At 40.2% G+C, this 24,148-nt stretch overlaps 1 protein-coding gene across 1 annotated transcript in view; it reads right to left on the reverse strand.

The window, feature by feature from the left end:
• PALMD (palmdelphin) overlaps nucleotides 1-18,529 on the reverse strand; it is a 77,390-nt gene extending 58,861 nt beyond the window's left edge. The window contains exon 1 of the mRNA XM_030573011.1: nucleotides 18,511-18,529. The gene's annotated coding sequence lies outside the window, so the exon portion shown is untranslated. The remainder of the gene's footprint in view (nucleotides 1-18,510) is intronic.
• Between the last annotated feature and the right edge of the window lie 5,619 nt (nucleotides 18,530-24,148).

Raw genomic sequence — 24,148 nt, forward strand, 5'->3', positions numbered from 1 at the left:
TTCTTTGCAACTCACGCACCTGGTCCCTAGTTAGCAAGAGCTTCAGATATGAAAGTGGAATAAGAATTGTTTTAAATCTCAGGTTTGTAAAGCTTTGATTATTCAATTATGTTGGCATTCAATCATCCTGAATAATTGGCTCTTCCTGAATAAAGGAAAAAGGTTTATAAGGACTCTTAATCCAGGTGTCAATTCTTCCTTTGAATTAGTGGATGTAGGATGACATTGTAAACAGAATAGGAACTGTGTGTCATGCGTTACCTTTTATCTGTAGGCTAAATCAGCCTAGTTTAATCTCTCTCCAGCCACAGAAGTTTACAGAGAAAATCTTTGATGGCATCTGTCTCCAATCTGCTTAATTATAAAACCATTAGATTTGTCTAACAAGGGGTGTGCCCATGTGTGTCTCTGTGCGCGTGCACACATGTGTATACCAGTAGGTTCTGTTTCACATTCCCTATATTGATAATGTGCAGTGTAAGGACAGATAAACTACAAACTTTTTGGGTTCTTCTTTGGGTTCCTAGAACACTGGGAAGATTTTTAACTGAAGAGATTGTTTCTTGTCTTCCTTTTGCCAGTTATGATGATATAGGGACAGTGTTTTTACGATTGCTCCCTGTGCAGTTCAGAAATGAAAAACTACTGGGAATATGCCTGTTGCAGATCTAGGAAAGTGAGTCCTAAAAAAAAAAAAAAAAAAAAATCAAGTTTCTTGACATAGAAGATATAATGTAAAAGACAGTAGCTCTCTCATTATTATTATAGTTCCTAAAATTAAATACTTCGATTGGAGCTAAAACAGCTGTTCAACATCCAAAATGCTTCATGTCACTATGCAGTAGGAAAACTATTATGTATTTCAAATTATAAGAGGACTTTTGTACTATGAAATCTATTTGGCAGTGGTATGTGTTTTGTTTTTTTTTCTAAATAGAAATTGATTAAAAGCAAACAACCCCAAAAGCATTTAACACAATTGGCAAAGGCTTCTCTGATGTTAGATTTCTCAACTAAAGTGACGTGTGCTTTAGGATTAATTAGTTAGTGATGGAAAATTACTAGCATCTCTAAAAGTTTTTCTTTGTTGCATTAAATTGCAAGAGTAAACAAATATATTGATGACATACACCTTATCTTCATAACTATGGGAAAGGCTTTTTTTCACTGCTTATATATCACGACTTCCTCTTGCAAACTGACAAAGCTTTAGAAGAGTTCAGTGAAAACTGAAATTAATCTTCCTCCAGCACTCTGGGTGATCATGGTTAGAATTCAAAGTCCAGCAGCAGAAAGAAATGTGGCTAAGGATACCAGTGGAGGAAACAGTTTGCACATCTATCTCTTTTTCTATGCACTACAACTACACAGATTACCATATAGCTTTCTAGCTGACTATGTTACTCTTCTGCTGGACTTCTGTGGTATTAAAACCAAACCTAAAGTCTTGGCCTTGGTTCTCTCTCTTTTGGTGGGACTAATAGTCACTCTCTCTTCCCCCTAGATCTCACCCTTTTAACCATTCCTTGGAGTGTCAAGGGCTTTGATATTGCTGTCTTGCACAGGGGCCATTTATTAGTTTATTGGTTGGATGGGTGCGTGATTGGCTGAAGCAAAATGATGAATTTGTGGCAAAAACTCTGAATTACTTTGGACGTTGTTGTGTGAGGGGCAGGGGGGATGCCAAATTACAGAGATGTGGAATTATGAAATCCACAGTGCTCTCAGATCAATGGGGCAGATGACACTTGGCAAAGCTATTATTTCAGGCTCTCTGCTGATGAAACTGAATATGTTAGTGTTTGAGATTTCTCTGAAATCATAAAGGCAAGAAACTATGATTTGTAACCTGTCCTTTAAATTGGCTTCTGTACCCAATGACTGGAAGTTAGCTAATGTAACGCCAATATTTAAAAAGGGCTCTTGAGGTGATACCAGCAATTACAGACTGGTAAGTCTAATGTCAGTACCGGGCAAATTAGGTGAAACAATCTTAAAGAATAAAATTGTCAGACACATAGAAGAACATAAACTGTTCGGCAAAAGTCAACGTGGTTTCTGTAAAGGGAAATCATGTTTTACTAATCTATTAGAGTTCTTTGAAGGGGTCAGTGAACATGTGGACAAGAAGGATCCAGTGGACATAGTGTACTTAAATTTCCAGAAAGCCTTTGACAAGGTCCCTCACCAAAGGCTCTTATGTAAATTAAGTTGTCATGGGATAAGAGGGAAGGTCCTTTCATGGACTGAGAATTAGTTAAAAGACAGGGAACAAAGGGTAGGAATAAATGGTAAATTCTCAGAATGGAGAGGGGTAACAAGTGGTGTCGCCCAAGGGTAAGTCATAGGTCCAATCTTATTCAACTTATTCATAAATGATCTGGACAAAGAGGTAAAAAGTGAGGTGGCAAAGTTTGCAGATGATACTAAACTGCTCAAGATAGTTAAGACCAAAGCAGACTGTGAAGAACTTCAAAAAGATCTCACAAAACTAAGTGATTGGGCAACAAAATGGCAAATGAAATTTAATGTGGATAAATGTAAAGTAATGTACATAGGAAGAAATAACCCCAACTATACATACAATATGATGGGGGCTAATTTAGCTACTACGAATCAGGAAAAAGATCTTGGAGTCATCATGGATAGTTCTCTGAAGACGTCCACTCACTGTGCAGTGGCGGTCAAAAAAGCAAACAGGATCTTAGGAATCATTAAAAAGGGGATAGAAAATAAGATGGAGAGTATCTTATTGCCCTTGTGTAAATCCATGGTATGCCCACATCTTGAATACTGTGTACAGATGTGGTCTTCTCATCTCAAAAAAGATATACTGGCATTAGAAAAGGTTCAGAGAAGGGCAACTAAAATGATTAGGGGTTTGGAACGGGTCCCATATGGGTTTGGAACGGGTCCCATATGAGGAGATATTAAAGAGGCTAGGACTTTTCAGCCTGGAAAAGAGGAGACTAAGGGGGGCTCTGATAGAGGTATATAAAATCATGAGTGATGTAGAGAAAGTAAATAAGGAAAAGTTATTTACTTGTTTCCATAATACAAGAACTAGAGGCCACCAAATGAAATCAATGGGCAGCAGGTTTAAAACAAATAAAAGGAAGTTTTTCTTCACACAGCACACAGTCAACTTGTGGAACTCCTTACCTGAGGAGGTTGTGAAGGCTGGGACTATAACAGCATTTAAAAGAGAACTGGATAAATTCATGGAGGTTAAGTATGTTAATGGATATTAACCAGGATGGGTAAGGAAGGGTGTCCCTAGCCTCTGTTTGTCAGAGGGTGGAGATAGATGGCAGGAGAGAGATCACTTGATCATTGCCTGTTGGGTTCACTCCCTCTGGAGCACCTAGCATTGGCCATTGTCGGTAGACAGGATACTGGGCTAGATGGACCTTTGGTCTGACCCAGTATGGCCATTCTTATGTTATGTAACTTTTTTTTTTTTAATTTTAAGGTCAGATTCTGGAGCACAATTCTTTGCTATGGGGGTGAATCCTGCAGAATGCAGAGGACCCTTGTCAAGGTTTTTTCCCCCACATTGAACTTTAGCATCCAAAAAGTGGGGACCTGCATGATCACTTTTAAGCTTAATTACCAGCTTAAATTTGGTATGCTGCCACCAGCCAGAAGTCTGTGTCTGGCACACTTCTGTCCCCCCAAAACTTTCCGTGGGAAACCCAAGACCCAAACCCCTTGGGTCTTAAAACAAGGAGAAATTAACCATCTCCCTCTTTCCCCCCCCCCAGACTCTCCCCTCCCTGGGTTGCTCTGAGAGGCTACACAGATACAAACTCCTTGGATCTTAAAACAAAGAGGAATTAACCCTCTCCCTTCCTTTCCCCCCACCAGTCCCTGGTGAGTTTAGACTCAAGCCCTTGGATTCTAAAACAAGGAAAAATCAATCAGGTTCTTAAAAAGAAAGCTTTTAATTAAAGAAAGAAAAGGTAAAATTTATCTCTGTAAAATCAGGATGGAAAATGCTTTACAGGCTACTCAGATTTATATAGACTAGAGGGACTCCCCCCACTAGCCTGAGATTCAAAGTTACAGCAAACAGAGGTAAAAATCCTTCCAGCAAAAAGACACATTTACCAGCTGAGAAAACAAACATAAGACTAATCCGCCTTTCCTGGCTATTACTTAATATTTTGAAACATGAGAGACTGATTCAGAAAGATTTGGAGAAGTCTGGATGTACGTCTTGTCCCTCTCAGTCCCCGAGCGAACAACGAACAAAACAGCACAAACAAAGGCTTCCCTCCACCAAGATTTGAAAGTATCTTGTCTCCCTATTGGTCCTCTAGTCAGGTGTCAGCCAGGTTTACTGAGCTTCTTAACCCTTTACAGGTAAAAGAGACATTAACCCTTAACCTTCTGTTTATGACAACCCTGATGATAGGAAACCACAGACACAAACAGGCTTCTACAGAACTTGAGTGCCAACTTTGTCTCTAATGTTTACGAGGGACCACAAACAGTGTGACACACTAAGGCATATACAGATACCTAGTAGCTGAATAAAGAAATTAACATATTAAAGTATATATTTTCTAGTTTCAGACTTAGATTTCCTTTACTTCCATAGCCAGATTCCTCTTTATTTGCAGGGTCTCAGTCCCTATTGTCTTCTCTTTCTCGAGCTCCGTTTCTCACTATCTTTATTGGCTTCCATTATTCTTTTCCCTTGCTCCTGTATTTCCATCTCTTCTACCTTGTCTCAGATGTTCTTTGCTATTAGTTCCTCTCCTTTAGTTCCCAGCACACATCCTTTTCCATTCCTTCCTTCAGTGGAGCAGCTTAAAGATATATTTACAAGTATGGTGAAATTGCATGAAAACTTGATTTTGTGGAGGGAAAAATAATTAATGTTGCCTTTCTCCTATTCCTGTCTGACCTTGACCTTCGCCTTTTGGATGATGGACTACATTTCTGCATGAAGGGACACCTCATTCTGGTGTCTCAGTACACAATATGATTTTCAGAGCTAGTACTATTCTGAACTTAAAGCTGGGGAGCTGAGAATGTGAATATGACACAAATGCAGACTACTCACTTACATATGTATAGTCTCATGAAGCCAGGACACTTGAATGACATTTTGTCATCTTCAGCCATCTCTAAGGCTCTCTCTTCCTAGTTTCTCTAGTGCAATTTTTAAGAAGTTGTGGCAACTCCTAATTTTCCCAGAGAGTTCTCAAATATCAATTTTTGGTTCTAATAAGGCATTTTCTTTGCCTTCCTCTGAAGAAACATCAGTCTAGTGACTGATAGGCATGAGCAATACTGCAAATAAAAAAAGGCTTATTTTAAAACTAAGTTTAATTAAGGCTAGCCATATCAGAGCAATATACCCACCGAATACAATTCTCTCTTCAGCTACTCCTTTACAGGAGATTAGTATTATCTGAGGATTATGAATTGTAGATAAATGAAAGCATTCAGTCTTAAGTATTCATAATTACTAGGGACTGGCAAGTTGGATGGTATCTTGGGTTTTGTGACACCATTGGCACTTTAAAAAAAAATTCTGAAATTTCTCAGTTCACGAAATATTTTTCTTCATAACTGAAACCATTATTTCCCAGGAGAAAATTTAGTTTTAACCTTCTCCCTAATATATTTCTAATAACATAGTCTGTGCTATGAAAACATTGAAAATTAAGTTTAAAAGTAATTTTTGCCTGACTTCTAGCATAATCAGGAAAATAAATTTAAAAATATACAGGCTAAAACTTGCTATATGACAGAGGCAAATGGTATTCTTGATGGTTAACTGCATTTATTTTGGTAGCAGTTAAGGTCTCAGTCAGACTCCGTTTGTACATGTCAGTGCACAAACATTTAATAGGAAGATGGTTACTACTCCAAATGGCTTACAGTCTAATGCTTGGAACCGTGTACATCTTGAGTTCTCCTTTAAATCTAGAGCCAAAGGCTTTCAAGTGGGGCCTGAATTTGGGAAAAGAAGTTTTGTCCTTAGTATTAAACTAAAACTATAGGTCCTGATTCTCCTCTCACTCTATTACTGTGGATGTAAATCGAGAATAAGTTTATGGAAATCAATGGCACTGCACCAGTGGAAAAACTGAGTACAGAATCAGAGCTGCTCCACCACAGACTTCAAGTGTGAGCCTGGTTAAGTCACTTATTCACTTTGGGGACTCAGTTTCCCCATCTGTAAAATGGGCAGGCTAATACTTCTCTACTTCACAAAGGTGTTGAGGATAAATACATAAAAGATTGTGAGAGGCTCTGATATTATATTAAGGAGGACCCTATATGTATGATAGATCCACTGAATCATCTTTTTCTTTTATTGAGCCTTTCATCCTGAGATTCCAAAATGCTCTCTGTAGGGTATCTAGAAATCACTTCATTCATCAGAGTAATGCATTCCACCCTGGGGGAGGAATATAACAGCTATTTAACAGTTCACTGCGTGGCAATTTAGTCTAGGAAAGTACACTGAATCCAACTGAAACTACAGTTTGTCAGTTGGAAAAACAAATGTACTCTCAAGAAGGCTGATTGCAGCAATTCTTCCTTACTAGTGTTCATGCAGAATACCAGTAACAACTGACAGTAAAGAGCTAATTATTGATTTGTTGCTAAAATTATCCTACTGAAGTAGCTGATCTCGGAAATTATTGTGACTTCATAATTCTGCTACTGTCTGTTACCCCAATCCAAAGGAGTACTTAAAGAGGTGCTTTAACTCCCACTGAAGTCAATGGGACTGAAGCACATGCTTAAAATTAAGCACACACCTAAGTATTTTACTGTATCGCGCCAATAGTACTTAGTACCTTTCAGGATAAAACCCTACCTTATGATTGGCAGTGATAAATCTAAGCCTTAACATATTTTCTAGCTTTTTAAATGACGTTCTGACTCCAGAACACTTCTTCTCTTCCTGGTATTACTCTATTTCCAATGCAGTATACCACTTTGCTCTGTTGGAATCCATAACTTATTATTTTTAACGAATTGCTTGGGAAGAATCCTTGACTGAGGGGATGGCTCATTCCCAGCCGCCGCCACATAAACCATAGCTGTCATCAGCAAATGTGATTTGCCCTTGAACAGACACGCATATGCTAATCCTTTCATGATCTCACCATCCTCTTTTAGTAGTAGCTTCATTTAATAAGTGCAACCTGCACCTGTCACTCTGCCAAAGGAAAAGCCTGTCATGTGATTTAGTGTCTGAAAAATTTCTGTAGCAGTGCGGCTTGGCTGGCTCCTCAATTCTCTGCACTCTGAGGCTGCTCAAGTACAATAGGCTATCTGTCTGCCTGAAGGGCCACAGTTCAAATCACATCTTAGTGCTCTCCTAAATCAGCCCCCAGATTGATGTTAGGAATTCACAGATGTCGGAAGTTGGAATTGGCAAGGAGGGATGTTTTTCACCCTGGGAGGATGGAGGTTCAGACATGGGCTGCCTTAGCTGCAGGAGCTTGTGCAAAAGCCACCATTTTGGTATGCAGGAGGGAAATATAACTAGCAGTGACTGCCTACTGCAAGATCTCTGCACTGCACAGCAAAATCTTTTTGACTTTGTATAGCTGTTGTAGCACACACAACTACCTTTTTCAAAAGTCATGTGTGGGCATGAGGGGCCAGATTTTTCAAGTGCTCATTATTCACAACCGGGGGAAGATTTTTTCAAAAGTTCAGTTCCCATTCTGTCACTTATGGCCTGACTTTTCTAAACAGTTCAACCCTCAACGTACTGAGCTCCTTTTGAAAATCAGGCACCTAAGTGAGATGTGAATGCTTTGGAAAATCTGCTTGGAGTGTGAGTGTCAAACTTCTGAAAATTTGCCTCCATGTGTAATAACCGCACATGTGTAGCCACTGCAGGTTGCTTTATTTTGAAAGACTTGGGTAACTGCTTGCTGGATTCTGAAGAGCATTTGACATGCCAATGCATAGAGACTCTCAAACATATAATTGCGTCTGGCTCAGTAACTGGCACTGCACAAAGACAGATTATATCTAAGGTATTTATAGAGCACAAGTCACCACAGTATCTAGGAGACGCGATAGCAACATGTTACTCAGTACTAGTCACCTGCTTTCTGTGCACACTGGGAAAATGTGTATCTTTCTACTTAAGTCCCAGAAAAATCAGAGATTTCTCTTACACATCTACCATAAATAATCTCTCATTTCCTCCAGGCAGCTGTGGTATGCAGAGATATCACAGGTTCTTTATACACCTACAGGCTCTGATGAGGACTGGGGTCCCATTGTGCTAGAGTCCTACAAACATAGGCAATAGTCTCTGCCCTGAAGAACTTAGAAGATAAATGGACCTTCATGGAGGCCGTGCCCCAACGCCTCCCAGCCATTGGGTCTGTGATCCAATCCGTTTCTCCCGGCCTAACAGAATTTGCCTTACCAGCAATAGAGAATGTCTTTTCTACACTGGGGAAAGTGCAGTGTGTTAGAACATGTGTTAATGTACTTTAACTAACACATCATAGATTTGGACTTAGTGTGATTGAGGATTGTCATATTTAAAAACACGTTAGCTGATTAACCCTGGTCCACCTCCTACATTTAACTGCAGCCATATAACATACTTTTAGATCCTGCCCAGATGGCTACTAAGTTGTTTAATATCATGTTAGAAAATATATTAAACACATTTCCCCACTGTAGACCTGGCCTGACAGGGTGCTGTAGAACTTATCAAATGAAACGGGGGCAACAGCGAGAGAGACTCCTGGAGAAACACAATGTAAGACTAGCCTCAAGATATTTTAAAAAGGAGGCAGATGGGTTGGTGACTGTAGAGCATTCGCAGGTGAGTCCATCAAAGGGCAAGTATATCATTATGGGAGACATGGCAGGGCTGGTGGTATTGACAGATGGCTGCTGCTGGGGGGGCGTGGAGGGTGGGAAATTAGCCTAGAATGGATAGTGCAGAGCCAGAAAAATAACAAAGTATAAAATGAAACCAAAAAAGCAACCAGTCTGTTTCCTGTTTGTTGGTTGCCTTCCTCTGACTTTCAGTATCACTTCTTTAGCCACTGATCTGCTTTTAACTCTGGCTCCCTGATTCGAAGCAATAAATACTTCCTGAAATGTTCAAATAATACACTACATTTGGACAGGGCATGGCTGTGTATGGAACAGATCATAGAGTTTTTATCACTCCAAGAAGTGAGGCTCTCGGGATGTGATCATTCGTACATTTCAAAACCAAAAGGGACCATTGTGATCATCTAGTCTGACCACCTGTATTACACAAGCCATAGAACTTCCAGCATATTTTTTAGAAAAACATTCAGTTTGTTTAAAAAGTTACCACTGATGGAGAATCCACCATAATCCTTGGCAAATTGTTCCAAAGTTTAATTATTTCTCACTGTTAAAAAATTACTCCTTATTTCCAGTCTGAATTTGTCCAGGTTCAACTTCCAGCCACTGGAGCATGTTCTACCTTTATGTGCTAGACTGAAAAGCCAGTTATTAAATGTTTGTTCCTCGTGTAGGTACTTACAGCTGGGAATCAAGTCACCCCTTCACTATAAGGCATTTTTCTAACTCTTTAATCATTCTTGTGGCTCTTTTCTGAACCCTCTCCAATTATCACCTTCCTTCTTGCATCATGAGAACCAGAGGTCACACAGGCTGTTTGGAAAGAATTGATGGGTATAGGAGGAAGCAGCCTGCTTGTGAAGCAATGCTCACATTCTGCAGTCCGGTCACTGTGCTGAGCAAAAACAGACGTGGCGTGTTAGAAGTAGAAAGCTCTCTAATCCATATTCCTGCTCACACCCTGAGAAAAAGGCAGGCCAGCTTGCTCAGCTGATCTCCCATTCTGACAAATAAATTGAGTTACAGGGCATGCAATAAGCAGGAGTCACTGTGACATTGGGTGGAATAATAGCAGAGGAGGAACAGAGTGACAAACCATTGTTTGTTGCAGAAGGGATAGAATGAAAGGGATGACTGATAGCATAGTTAGCATTGCCAATTCAGCAGGAGTCAGAGGCAGCACTTCCAAACAAAAATCACAGAGGCTGGCAGTACCACAGAGCTAAACCTGCCGAGTCTTGCAGACTTGCCCTCTGTGGCAGATGGGTAGATTCGATCTATATCATACGGCACATCATGGTAAGCTCCAGTGCTGCCCATGAAGAAAGCTGGATTGTTGTCATGCCATGTAAGGATGGAGCATGACATGGGCTGCAGCATGGCTTGAAAAAACCACAAGGGCACAAACATACAGGTTTGAGCTGAAAATTCGAGTAGTAATAGGTGATACTCCTCTTCTGAGAGCCTGAAATGGTGACTGCTCACAATGACAGCTGCCAGCAGTTATTCCTACCATTCTCATTATTCATTTTCATGATGGAGATGAAACTTGTTTTGCTAATGTATACAGCACTCAGATACTGTGGTTAGGGGTGCTATCTGAGTACCTGCATGGGTGGATAGATATCACTGTACACCAATAACATATGAAAACCCCATATAGTATTCTGGTCTTTTGAAGCTATGTTGTTGTGGAAATACTATTATCAAATGAATCAGCTGAGAGCAACTTGGCAAAGATTAAATATAATGAGTCTGATTCTCCTCTCCCTGGCACCACTTCAAAACTAACTTAACTGCATAGACTTCAAGGGAATTAGTTCAGATTTACACAGGCATAAATATATGGAGACTCGGGTTCTCTGTGAAAAAACAACTGCAAGTGATGTTAATCCCAGGTCTGAAATGTTAGGTTCAAAGGTACTTTAATCCATTGATTATAACACTGAGCTAGCTCTCACTTGGTGGGGGAAAACTATAGCTTTAATTATTTGGAGAGAGTAGTCTCATTAAGAAGGTTCTGATTGTGCAGCATAATTTCTCTTCTTTATAGCATCACTGGCGATGAAGCTTTGAAAAAAATAGCTTAGCAGTTATTCTATGCATAGGGGACTAACTGCAAGGTAACAGTTGTTATTATAACACTCAAAAGTGAACTAGGAAGCTAGATTGCATAGGGTAACTTTCAGAGGGAAAAACAAAGGCAGTTTTTATTCCATTTGTAGGTCCTTTGGGATTAGCTTTCTAAAATAGCTTTCTTTCATGTGGGTTAGTTTTATAAAGCCAAACATCTAGTCTAGGTACCTTTAGAATGGTGTCTGTAAAGAAGAATAAATACCACAGCCTGTTGCTTTGATAGATATAGTGAAGTTATACTAGTCAGAATAGAGAATCCAAATCTTTCCTGCACCTGAGATCTTGAAAGGTGTGGGAAATACCACTTTTTACTTCCAGCTGAATCCCCACTAGATAGAAAGTTCCCCTCTGTGCACACTGTGGGGTCATGGTGAGGCATGAGATACCTTGGAGTGAGCTACATTTTTGAAACAACTCTTTTTGAATGTGTGTGTAAGTCCCACTCATAGGTGCTGAATTCTGGCCCCATCTACACTTATAGCATTGCATGTCAAAAACCAGAATTGTCATAGAATTGTTTAATTCTAAAGTAAAGTAAAAATGGCCCTCTAGCAACTAAGAGAGTTTGGTTTTCAGCTTGCTGCAGCAAAGGAGCCATCTTGAAAAGTGAGGAGGAATGAGAGATGTCTCCTATGTGGGTCTTGTTATAATGGGCAGTACAATGGTTAACAGGTTATTTCATTTGATTTGTTGTTTGACTTCCTCTTGGCTATACAGACCTATCCACTTCCTGTGTGGTGCACTGACTGTGGAGGTGATCCTGGAGATCTTGCCAGGTGCAAAGATCTGCACACGCAGATTCAGTGTCAGTGTCAGACTCAGGCCCTGGAACAGTGCTAGTGCAAGGACTTCATGAAAACAAATGGTAGCAATAGCAGGATTCGGTCTGTAGCAGATTTTGTTTTGGCACCCAGTCCAAGCCCCCTGACAAAGTACATTCATTTGCTGGTAAGTTTCACTGCACTGTTTAAGTTACTCTCCAGCTGTAAGGACAATTGGAGAGGATTTCTTTGGAAAGGATGAATCTTTGCTCTCCCGCAGCAGCATGTGAGCAAATGATAGCCAAGACACAAATCAGCAGGGCCATTCTGAATCTGCTGGGGAACTCTCTTGTCTGCATACAATACATTAGGGGAGAGGGAAACCTGATTGGTTTAGTACCTCTTGAGACTTCTAATTTACTACTTGGAATATAATAGCGAGGCAGAAGAGACAGAAGCCAGCTAGACTAAATTCATCCCTGGTGTAACTACTGAAGTTGGAGTTATAATATAGCTGAATTTGGTCCATATAGTCTTGGCACTGAGGATTCAACAAAGCCCTCTGGGAGGATCCATGTTGAAAGCTTTTCTTTAAATTATTGCATTGCAGCTCAGTTCCTTTATTATTCAGCATGAGTCACCCTAGTCCTCCCCCCCCCAAGTCAGATTTACTATGGATGTATGTGACAGTGTTCTCCTCTCATCAGTCAGTAAAATATAAATCATATGAAAACACTTTAGCATTCCGATTGAACAGTCACTATTCTATAGTTTAATGAGAAGACAGGCTATTTAGGGTGGAGATTATTTTACGGGTGCTATTCAATCTCTGTTACTGCATTTAAAGGACTCCTAATGCCAAAAATACTGGCTGGAGATGGGGTGTGCTCCACACATTGGCCCTGCAAGAGCTGAATTGGGCCAGATGGGCCCAATCAGCTAATTAGGCTGCAAATGGAGGAACTTTAGGTTGAATGCAGCTAATTAGAGAGAAGCAGCCTCTCCCTGGGAAGAGGGCTTGGAGGTTGTCTAAAGTTACTCCCTGGGAGAAGGGATGGAAGAGACTGGCAAACCCAGAGGAGTGGAGAAGGAGAGGAAGTATGGAAGTGACACAGGGAAAGGCAGAAAGGTGCAGGGAATGGACCTTGGTTGCTGTGTAGAATGTCCTTGAGCCAGAACCTAGAGTAGAGGGTGGATCTGGGTTCCCTGCAAGCCACTGTGGGAGTAGCACTGTGAGGCAGAAAACTGCCTGGGACTACTGGAAAGCAGGAACCTTGATATGCTCCTCTCTGACCCCTGGGAGGGGAAATCACTACAGTGACCTGGGTGGAGTCATGAAGTGGACAACTGCAGCCCCTGAGAGAGAGAGGAGAAACTGAGGGGATGTAACTGCTGGAAGGGGCATCAGCCTGACTGAGCTAATCCCCAGAACCACCAGGAGGCAGCGCCATTCAGCAGTAAGTAGAGCAACCAGTGAAATGGCTAAACAGGGCATTCTGTACACAATCCTGTATCAGGGTTAAGTGACGAGCAGCACAAGGAGCTCCCCAGCACTCTCAGGGATAGGTCAGGCTGTGGCTCAGTGCTCCCCTTTGTTCACCTGGTCTGTTCTTTTGGGCAGTACAAGTGGAGAAGGATTTGGTTTCAGCTCAACCTCTGGCATGGGTTGCACCTCAAGGGTGAAAAACCTGTGGTCCCTTGAGTGCAGGGACTGGCCCTTCCCATTTAGAAGCAGGACATATAGTAGAAGCTGTTTTTCTTCACGTCTGTGTACCCACATAACAGCCAAGGCATAATCCAACCCTAGATCTTTGCTACTGGCCATTGCATTTTCTCTGTGGCTGCCTGTTTCTCTAAAGAATGCATGGTTTTGCTGCTGTACACTTGACAATCCTTGAATTAGATTTCCAGTCTGATCTCACTGGTTTGGCAAGGTCCTTTAGGTGACTTCAGTAGAACAAATCCACACAAGTAACAAATACAAGTCACATGCCTGGCATTCCATCCAGGTGCTACACAAATATTTAGCTGCAAATACAGCACTTGCTACCAAGCAGCCTTCACACCTGAACTCTAATTGATGGGCAAACCCATGCTTCAAGATTAACAGTAACACTCATTAATTTTCCACTTTGTGCTCTTAAGTAACAGATGATGCATTTTCTGACTCACTGTTTCTTCAGCCAGCAGTGCCAATTCTATCTGTTCCCAGCCTAATGGAAACTTTTTACTGAAGGAAGCATCTTGTGCTTCTGCCCATTCTATGGAAAGTATGTAATTGCACATGGTATATAGACAAAGCACAAAGGCAAGCTTACTATGAATACCCAAGTAGAATGGGCTTTGCTTTTATACCTTGGGCACTTGTCTGAAATAGTTGTCAGCTAGTAGAGCATTCTGGGAATTTGCATTGAAATAAGTGTTATAAGCATTTCACTAAGTGTAGAAGATTGTTCTCCCTTTATTCTTAGTGGAGGTGGCCTTATTTCCAAAAAGGAGATTTGGCAAAGAGGGAGGCAGGCAGTGCAGGAGGAAATGTAACTCTGTGCATGGATACTTGTTTGGTCTACCTCCTCCTGCTCATCTAGAGATATGTAAAACAGATGGGTTCACTCCCAGATTCCAGCTGTAGCCTCCAATGGAAACTGAAGCCCAGGTCTCTGGTGGTTAATGCCTATCTCAGAGTGGAGCTGTAGACCTGCAAAGGCATCCCCAGCTCTCCTATTAGCTGGCTGACCCAGCTCTGGAAGTGAGCACTGTCAAAAATGTCAGGCACAGCCAGAGTGTGAGGCGATGCATGCAGTGCTCCTATAAAGGGCCTTTTGCAGTTTTGGATGGAGGCTAGGTGATATTGCAGCACTAGTTCTTCTCTCTCTCCTCTCAGCAGTTTTATGTAACAATAACAGCATTGCTAGTCACTTTATCCCCCATGCTGTCAGGGGACAATGCAGTTCTTGTGTTGTGTAAATAGAATTACTTCTCCTCTCAGGACCTATTGATGTAGTTTCACAGGTGAAAAAAATAGTGTAAATGAGAACAGGCCCACAGGAATGAAAACACAACTAAGTTAACATCACTAGAAAAAATCTTTGCATGTCCTGCTTTCTGTGACTTTAACTGTAGAACTGAATCTATCCTTTAGGGTAGATAGTTTACGTTGGGGGGAGGGAGGGGATCTGATGAATGGGCTGTTCAGTTCAAAGTAAATTCATGCTTTACTATAATTTTTCCTGTGGCATTTATCAATGCAGCACTTTAAGTTGATTTATTTAAATATATTAAACCTTAGTGTAAATGCTGAAAATAGTTGCTAGCAGGAATACAGGAGGCATGAGAATGTGACTGATCAATCACTTGGTGTCAGGTCACTCGGCAGAAATGCTGAGAAGTTCAAGAACCTCTCAGTTGCTTCACTTATTTGTTTTCATAAGAACATTAACTGAGAGGCCTGTCAAATGCATGCTGTGTCAGTGATCCCTTGGAGCATGCACTGTGTGACAACGTACCTAAAACTGCTGTTGTGTGCATCTTTCAGGGATTTTATTGTAGGTCAAAGATGAGTACAAAGTTATAAAGCAAATAAGAAAACTAAATCGCAGAAGAACAGGTGAATTTTAATTATCCAAAGACTTATATTGAACTATTTATTCAGTGCTTGGTATGTCCACCAAGGAAAATGAACTGGACTATTAGCACAACAAAACTCTATGCATTTAATTGTAGTAAAAGGGGTTAAAATAATCCAAATCCTTCTGACTCTTTGCATTGCTTTTCACTCTTTAAAAATTATTCTGCCTCCAATATTATTTGAGCGCTCCTTTTTCCAGGCGTGTTAATCAAATTCAGGTAATCTAGCTGCAGAATTAGCTCGTGGCCAACAGGCCCTGTGGCACAATGATAGAAACTTATTGGTTTGTGGTTCATAGTTGTGGTGTTCATGTAGGTTGTCTTTTTAGCAAGGGTCTTTCTCACTTCCTGCCTGATCACTGGCACTTTAGAATCTTGCTGCTTGTTTAACCTTATAATCAATATAAATTAACTGATGTTGAAGTGTACAGGATTTGTGGCGAAAGGGTGGCTGCAGAACTCCATGAGCTCCAATAGAGACAAATGAAATTAATGAGTGAAGGGGTCAGTGTGAGAGAACAGAAGAGTGGGTATAACTAGACCTTTAGAGTGCTTGCTGCAGGCCTTGTTCTTCATTGCCCTGCACTTTGTCATCACTTACACCAATGCAAAATACTGAGATGGTGGTAAATCAGAAGGATAGTACTTTACATCCTCACTGCACAGATGAAACTGACTATACAAGGCTGTGAGGAATCAAGCCTATGTTGTCCCCTTCTCTAAAAATATGACATAGACCCTAGGCTGGTGTAAACCAATAGTCAATGGTGCTATGAGGATCTGAGGATCTGGCCCTGTGGTCCCAGACTTCGTTGTGAATTTTTTTTTCATCTGGAGCCTCCACATCACTCAAGATGAAGACTCTTTAAGTAGATTCTTGTATTTTGCATAGAGTCCTAAATTAACACAATTCAGAAGCACCACCTTGTCCTTATACAAATCTCCTCCCTAAAGTTCTCCTCTGCTGGGATACTTACAGAAAACTGTCATTTGAAAGCAGCTAAGCAAGTGGTGGCTTGTGATTCCTGCCTTAATTATTATGCTTTATTATTGCCACAAATTGCTCACACAACTACCTTACATTATTCTGATTCAGTCTAGACCACCACCTTCAACAACCTGGCCTTTCTGTCCTCTCCACAGCTCCTCTACAGGCCTTTGTAACAAGACCCAGACCAGCATGAACTTTTTCTGCTGCACCCAAAAGATTCCATTAGTGAAATCACTTGGACTCACGTAGCTTTGTGTGCAAGATAAAGCTTGCTATCAGTTTCATAGCCCAGTGTAAGTGATCATAAAGTCCATGACCAGTGCACGGAGGTGATACGCACGGTGCCAGGCTGTGTCTGTGTCTATTAGCTAAGTGCCTTTTGCCCTTTGTAGTCATGCTGTATACAGTTTGGTCACAATCCAGCCAGTACTCTGACCCTGGAAAAAATGCTTTTAATATGAATCTCTCCTGCGCTAGACCTATTTCAGTCACCAGCAAATTGAATCCTCTGAGGATCAGGGGAAGGAATTAATGTTGTCAGAGGAAGCTGGCCAAAATGAAATACACTGAAATGTTCTGTTGAAAGGGGAGAATCTCCCCCCCCCCCACCTCCTTGGTGAGCAGCGCTGGCTACCAGTTGATTTGCTGGGTGAAGTTTAAGATATTGTGCTTGGGTTGCTTCAGTTCATGGGTGTCCAGTTTGAGATCCCTTTTAAAAATGGTTTGAGCCACAGCTGCTTGAGTGACCGCCTCTATTTGTGTGAGATCACAGTAGCTGAAATCCAAAGTACTTGAGCTAATAGTGCCTGGCAATAAGGTATTCTGGGTGAGGGATTGTGGGCTCTAGAATTAATTTATGTTCCACCAAAGCCTGGATTTCAGAGTGCAGTTTCCCATGACTTTGCTAGAAAGAGATTTTATCTGAAGCACTAAAGTTCTGGAGTGGGGTTTGTGGTGATGATGATGATGTATTTGTTTCCCTGTTGACAAAACAGGGTTCTGCATAAAAGGTTTGAGTTGCTGACCCCCCTGTAGTTCTTCAATATCCTTTAGGGTAACCGGTACTGTATGCAGTATTCCAGATGAGGCCCCACCATTTATTTACATAAAGGCTTTATAATATTACTTGTAGTATTTACCATCCCATTCCTTATGGAACCTAACATCTTGTCATCACGTTCATTCTTGAACTTCATGACCTGATACGATTATTATGGGACAAGATTATGGCAACAAGTGAGATTGCACATTCCTAGTTACTAACCAGGATAGCTTTTAATAATGCTTCTAAGTAAACACACTGAAATTAAATCGCTTACATTATGGTCATGCTTTTATCTAAACTTAAAGGAACAATAATTCTTCATAATTAAATGTGATGTTGAGATCGAGAAAACAGTATGGAAAGAGGTCAGTAAATTTTTATCCAGATTCTAGTTCAGATGCTGCTGAAATCAATTAATTGAAAGCACAGTAATGTCTGTGACCACGTCTAATTTTTGTGTGTTTGTTTTGAAATGAAAATTGGAAGCCTTAATATTAGAGGACTTGTGCAAAAAGAAATAGCCATGAGGGGAGAATCACATTTGGCATCAGAAAACTAATATGTATTTAAGAGGATTCGATGACTGCAGGACCAATTGCAAGACGTAGACACATAAGAGAGAATTCAGAGAAGAGTGACAAATGATCAAACAGCTGGAAGCTTTGACTTAGGAGGAAAAATTAAAAAAGTTAAACGTGAATAACTTAACTAAGTGATTAAGATGCAGGAGGCAGCCTGCAAATACTAGAAGGGCCAGTGGAGAGGAATAAATAAGAGAGGCACAACTAGAAATACTTAAATGAACCCTAGAAGATAAATGTGAACTTCCTGTGAGTGAGATTTCAGATTGTGAATCTTTTCCTGAGAGAAGTGACAAAAGCCTTATTTTGTGGAACTCTTAAGACAATCCTTATTGTTCAGTTGTTTAAAGTATTGGACTTTAAATAACTGAACAATAAGATGCACATTAATGGACAAATGGTTACTTTGTTTGTACTTGTCTGACTGTGGTGACACGTCTCAGAATAACTTTCCACCTCTTTTCAACATATTGTTATATAGAATACCTGTTAAACCAAAGGCAGCTAATCAGACTTCCTTACCTCAAAACAGACCATTCCATTTCAGATAGTACAAATTGGTGCAAAAGCACATAAGTAAGCTGTGATTGCTGATGTGTAGGGTTCCTCTGGTTTACAGTTTAAGTCCACTTTGTGTTACTGCAGTCTCCTGTCATTAGATAATAAAACAGGATCTTATGAAATTTATAGAAAGAGGGTTACATCACTCATATTCAACACAACTGAAGTTAAATTCCTTCCCAAAGAATTGTTGCAATTGCACTGAGATATATTAAGGCTTCTATAGCTCAAACTTTGAATGTATGTCCAGATCCTTCAGCTGTTGTAAATTGATATAGCTGTACTGAAGTTATGCTGATTTAAACCAGCATGAGATCTGGCCTATCCTCCCGTCTGACACAAATACCCTCTAACACAAATGCGAAACACTGTACGTATATAACAAGAAAACTTTATTATTATTATTTTATTATTTATTTTTTTTAAAAATAACTCCATCAAGGAAAAAGCTGACTGCAGAGTATAACACTCTTTGCCAGGAAATGACCTGAATTTTGTGTGCCAGGTTTCTCAAAAATAGCATTCAGGCTATGTAAGTTGGGGTCTTACCTTCTGTTCCATGACTTTGTAGAAATGAAATCAAGAGACTGCTTCACTCTGTCATAGTCACTACTGCCACTTCATAAATTAATGCAGGTCAGAGACTGCATGGGAGAAAGATACAAGTGATAGACTCCATGTGATGCTGTTCTATTGGACTCCTTTATTCAGATGCTTGCATGAATGATTGGCCAACATCGATAGTGTTTACCAAAAAAACCCCAAACTCATAGCTTGAATCATTTTTAGAAACCACTTTCCTCAGTGGAGCTAAGAGCTCCGTGCTAGCAGGCTATATTCTAGGAAATCATGTATTGATTTAAACATGCCAGCCCCACACTCATGTTGTTACTGTAAAAGATTTGCTAGTCACAGCAATATTAGTAAATATTTAACTTGATAAATCTGGAACTTGGAGTTATGTAATGTACGTGGGTGTGGCTGTATTAGGGCAAATCTTTGTTCTGGACACTGCTTGGGTAAATTAACAGTTGGGTGAACAATCAGTGTAGCTCACTGCCACTACTAGAACTTCAGGGTCCCCCACATGCAGTATAGTCTGATCGTTCTCTGCAGGGAAACGACTGGGGGAATCTGTCTATTGTGACACAGAAGGATTCATTCACAGCTTTGTAGTGTGCAGCAGGAATGAACTCTGTGTGAGCTCTGTGTCCTGCCCCCTATGTAACAGGCCTTCACAGCCTGCTCTGTGCCCACAAGAAGGGATGTATGAGTTGGCCAACTGGCCCAAGTCCTTCAGTGCTTAATCAGGTCAAATTTGTATTGACTTCACTGCTCCACCAAATGAAAGAAGTTTATTGAAATGGAATGTAGCATCACTATGTGCACAAAATCTCCATGGAGAGAAGGAAATGACATTCCTAAGTGAAACAGTGATTGTGAATATTTGTCATTCAGAGGAGAGGATAAAAGGTCTTAAGGAAAAAACCTTAGCAGTAGAAGGGTTGGGGTGTGTGTGAACACCACAGGGGTTAAGCCACCTCAAACTAGAACCAACTCTAAACTGGACTGAAACTGGGGAAAGCTATTCAAATTCCTTCATCTTTGCCTTTATTGGATACTGACAATCTGCTGCTGATGTCTAGAGTATTCCCCAAGAATGGTACCCTAGAAGGCACAACAACCTAAGAAATCTCAGACTAGTTAGGGCTTAAAGTCCTCTGCAGTCTGAGGCATCTGTATCTGGGAAGCCACCTAGGTACCAAATTTGAGAGGAGCGGGAAAAAGACTAGTGCTGCTGCCTGCTCCTGTTGGGGGCAGAGAAGCACACTCCATAAGAATGGTAGAGGGTCATGAGATAGGAGTCATTTAAAATCCGGGGTTTGGATAAACTTGAGGTACATATCACAAGTACAGTACCTACAAATTGGAAGCTAGGTAAAGCCCTTCTTAAAAATCAGACCCATAGTGCAACAGAAAATATATTTTTACTCATTAATGAGAAGGAAAAGAGCTAAATAATTACCAAAGCATTTCCACTTCTCGAGAACACATCTGATCAGAAAACTGCCCGACATTAGGGTCACTCAATGAGTACAAAGGCATGTATGTTTCCTCAGATGCTACCATTGGGATGTGAATAAGTCTGCCCATAGGGAGCCAAATTCAGAGGAGGCCTAATTAATCTAAATGAGGCTAAGCTGCTGTAAGTCACATGCAGTAGATGTAAGTTACACCATTGTAGAACTGTCTCCAAAACTGAACCCCTGTGGGTCAGTGTGATGGAAAATGGCAGGCTTTATGGGTTATTTCTAGCAAATATGGTAAAACTTCACTTATTATTTAGCATGAATGAGATAAATGTTACCAATAATAGTGTAAAATGTTATGGGAGGGGGGAACCCTCTTAAAAACTAACTTATATGATTAACAAACTTCTGAACAGCATCTAAAGGAAAGCAGCACTATCACTTAAGGGACAGAATATTTTTTCCTAAAGGAAAATAGCCTCTTTCGTGCGTCTTTCCTCTGGGAGTGGAATCAGTATGCATTATGGTTCATACTAGAATGCTTTGAGATCAATAATTTCATGGCAACCAGTGAATTTTGCAGTGTTGTGACTTTTATGACATCTCAATTTATAAGGGGTGAAGAATGAAAGGAAACACTGCTGAAAGTTTTACAGGAGACAAAGTATGGCTTTTCAGCTGGGTAATGCTTAGATAGCTCAAAATACACCATCTATCTCTGTTGCAGTGAATGTATGGCTCAAATGGCAAAGTATTTGGCCAAAAGAGTACACACAGCCCCCAGCATTCACACTATATATCAGTCTCTTGTCTAACTGGATCCTTTGGGACTAAGGCAAACATACACACACAGGCCTGCTGAGAGAGAGATCAGAAATAAATATGAGCGTTTGGTGAAAACTGCTACTGCTAAAATTAGAGCCGGGGATATCTGCAAAGGTGCTATCTCTAAACTGCCATAATAAGGCAGTTTTTCAGTTCTGTCCAAACTGACAGTCTGGGATCTTCATTTGTGATACGGTACTGAAAAATTTAATGGTCAGCTGGAATGTTGAGCTGTATTCCACTGGCATTTACACTGTTATACCAGAGCGGCCAGTTGTGTGCTGATTCAGGGCCAAATTCTTCCAGCCTTACTCTGACTGAGAAGAGACTTGCTCTAAGAGTAGGCTTACTGATTTCAGAAGGAGTTTCCCTAGAGCTAAGGCTTACTTAATGTAAATAAGGCTGGCAGGATCTGGCCTTCAATAATTTTGATATCTGCCTACAGTTTGAAGACTAAGATAAGAGAGATAAGTTGTAAACTAAATCAGCATTTGGCCTCAGATTACCAGAGTTGAAGGTTAGTGGATTAATCCATTCTACCTACTCAGCCTCCCTTTAGCTCCCAGTCCCATGGTAATTAATGATCTCATATTTGAGATAAGTAGGCCTTAACGACTTGGAAAATCAAGCCTTCTGTTACGTGCACTCGTGTAGTTTAGAGAGGGAAATCTCCTGATGAAATTATATTTGCTACGTAAATAGAGCCCAAGCAGTTTGCCTTCAGAGAGAAGTTTTGAAACTATATTAAACATTGATTAATGAATAATATATAAAAACATGCTTGTTTGTTAAATATTTTTAGCTAAAAGTAAATGTATGCCCAACTGCTTTACAGCCCAATTCACATCTTCATATCAGATAGGAAGCAATATTTATTTATTTTAGTATATTTGCTTTTAAAAAAGGATACATGTGAGTTAAGCCTCATCAAATTTGTCCAGCCATAGGTATTGATTTGACTTTGATAAAAAAGTAGTTACATTTTAAATATATAACTAGGTCTAGTGTGAAGTTTCCCCCTTGTGGGAGCTCTGTGGTATTACAATGATTTACACAAAAGTATCTGTGGGGTTGTATGCCAGCTACACAGACAGGGTGGACTTGAGTAAGTGACTGACTACAGGGCCTTGAGGAAGGAGACTCCCTCCTAGCAGTGAATGTTGTGCTGTTTCGGAAGTGAAGGGGGCCATAGGAATTGTGCATCTCACGTTCTGCCTTTCTGGGATAACTGCTAAATAACTTGCATTAAATCAGCAAATGAGGTGACTAACAGTCCTTAAGCATCAGACATACCACCAGCAATAAAGGCAAAACAAAAGAGCTGATAACTCTGCCAATTACATGGCATCTCAAGATTGCTGTAATCAGAGGCAAGAGGAAAAAGGAAAATGAAAGTCCAGATCTAAAATTTAACGCTTCAAATGCCTCCCAAAAATTACTTTACGAGCAATTTGAAAGTCTCAAGTCCTTATGAGAATGTCTATTTAGACTTAATCCTGCAAAACAAACAAACCTTTGTCTTTCTCTTTTCTTGGTATCCTGTAGCTCTCCAGCTGTCTGTTACATCCTTTCTGGCCAGGCATAGAAACATACACACCTGGTTATATCTATTGGCCTATCAGCCTTGAGAACTCCTTTAAACTTTCAGATTCAAAATCAATATGACTCTATACTAGGGCTGTCCAGTGATTAAAAAGTTGAATCATGTGATTAATCAGGCTGTTAAACAATAATAGAATTCCATTTATTTAAATATTTTTGGATGTTTTCTACATTTTCAAATATATTGATTTCAATTATAACACAGAATATGAAGTGTACACTGCTCACTTTATTTTTTTGATTACAAATACTTGCACTATAAAAAAATGAAAGTATTTTTCAATTCACCTCATACTGTACTGTAGTGCAATATTTTTATAATGAAAGTTGAACTTACAAATGTAGAAATATGTACAAAAAATAACTGCACTCAAAAATAAAACAATGTAAAACTTTAGAGCCTTCAAGTCCACTCAGTCCTACTTCAGCCAATCGCTCAGACAAACAAGCTTGGTTACAATTTTCAGGAGATAATGCTGCCCACTACTTGTTCACAATGTCACCTGAAAGTGAGAACAGGCGTTTGTATGGCACTGTTGTAGCCAGTGTTGCAAGATATTTACGTGCCAGATGTGTTAAAGATTCATATGTCCTTTCATGCTTCAAACACCATTCCAGAGGATATGCATCCATGCTGATGACAGGTTCTGCTCGATAACGATTCAAAGCAGTGCAGACCAACGCATGCTCATTTTCATCATCTGAGTCAGATGCCACCAGCAGAAGGTTGATTTTCTTTTTTGGTGGTTTGAGTTCTGTAGCTTCCACTTCTGAGTGCTGCTGTTTTAAGTTTTCTGAAAGCATGCTCCACACCTAATCCCTCTCAGATTTTGGAAGGCTCTTCAGATTCTTAAACCTTTGGTAGAGTGCTATAGCTATCTTTAGAAATCTCACATTGGTACCACCTTTTGCGTTTTGTCAAATCTGCAGTGAAAGTGTTCTAAAAACAAACAACATGTGCTGGGTCATCATCCAAGACTGCTATAACATGAAATATATGACAGAATGAGGTAAAACAGAACCGGAGACATACAGTTCTCCCCCAAGGTGTTCAGTCACAAATTAAATTAACACATTATTTTTTAATGAGCATCAGCAGCATGGAAGCATGCCGCCTTAATCTTTTCTTATATGGAAGCTGT

The sequence above is a fragment of the Gopherus evgoodei genome, chromosome 8 (assembly GCF_007399415.2).
Source record: "Gopherus evgoodei ecotype Sinaloan lineage chromosome 8, rGopEvg1_v1.p, whole genome shotgun sequence".
NCBI classification, from domain to species: domain Eukaryota; kingdom Metazoa; phylum Chordata; order Testudines; family Testudinidae; genus Gopherus; species Gopherus evgoodei.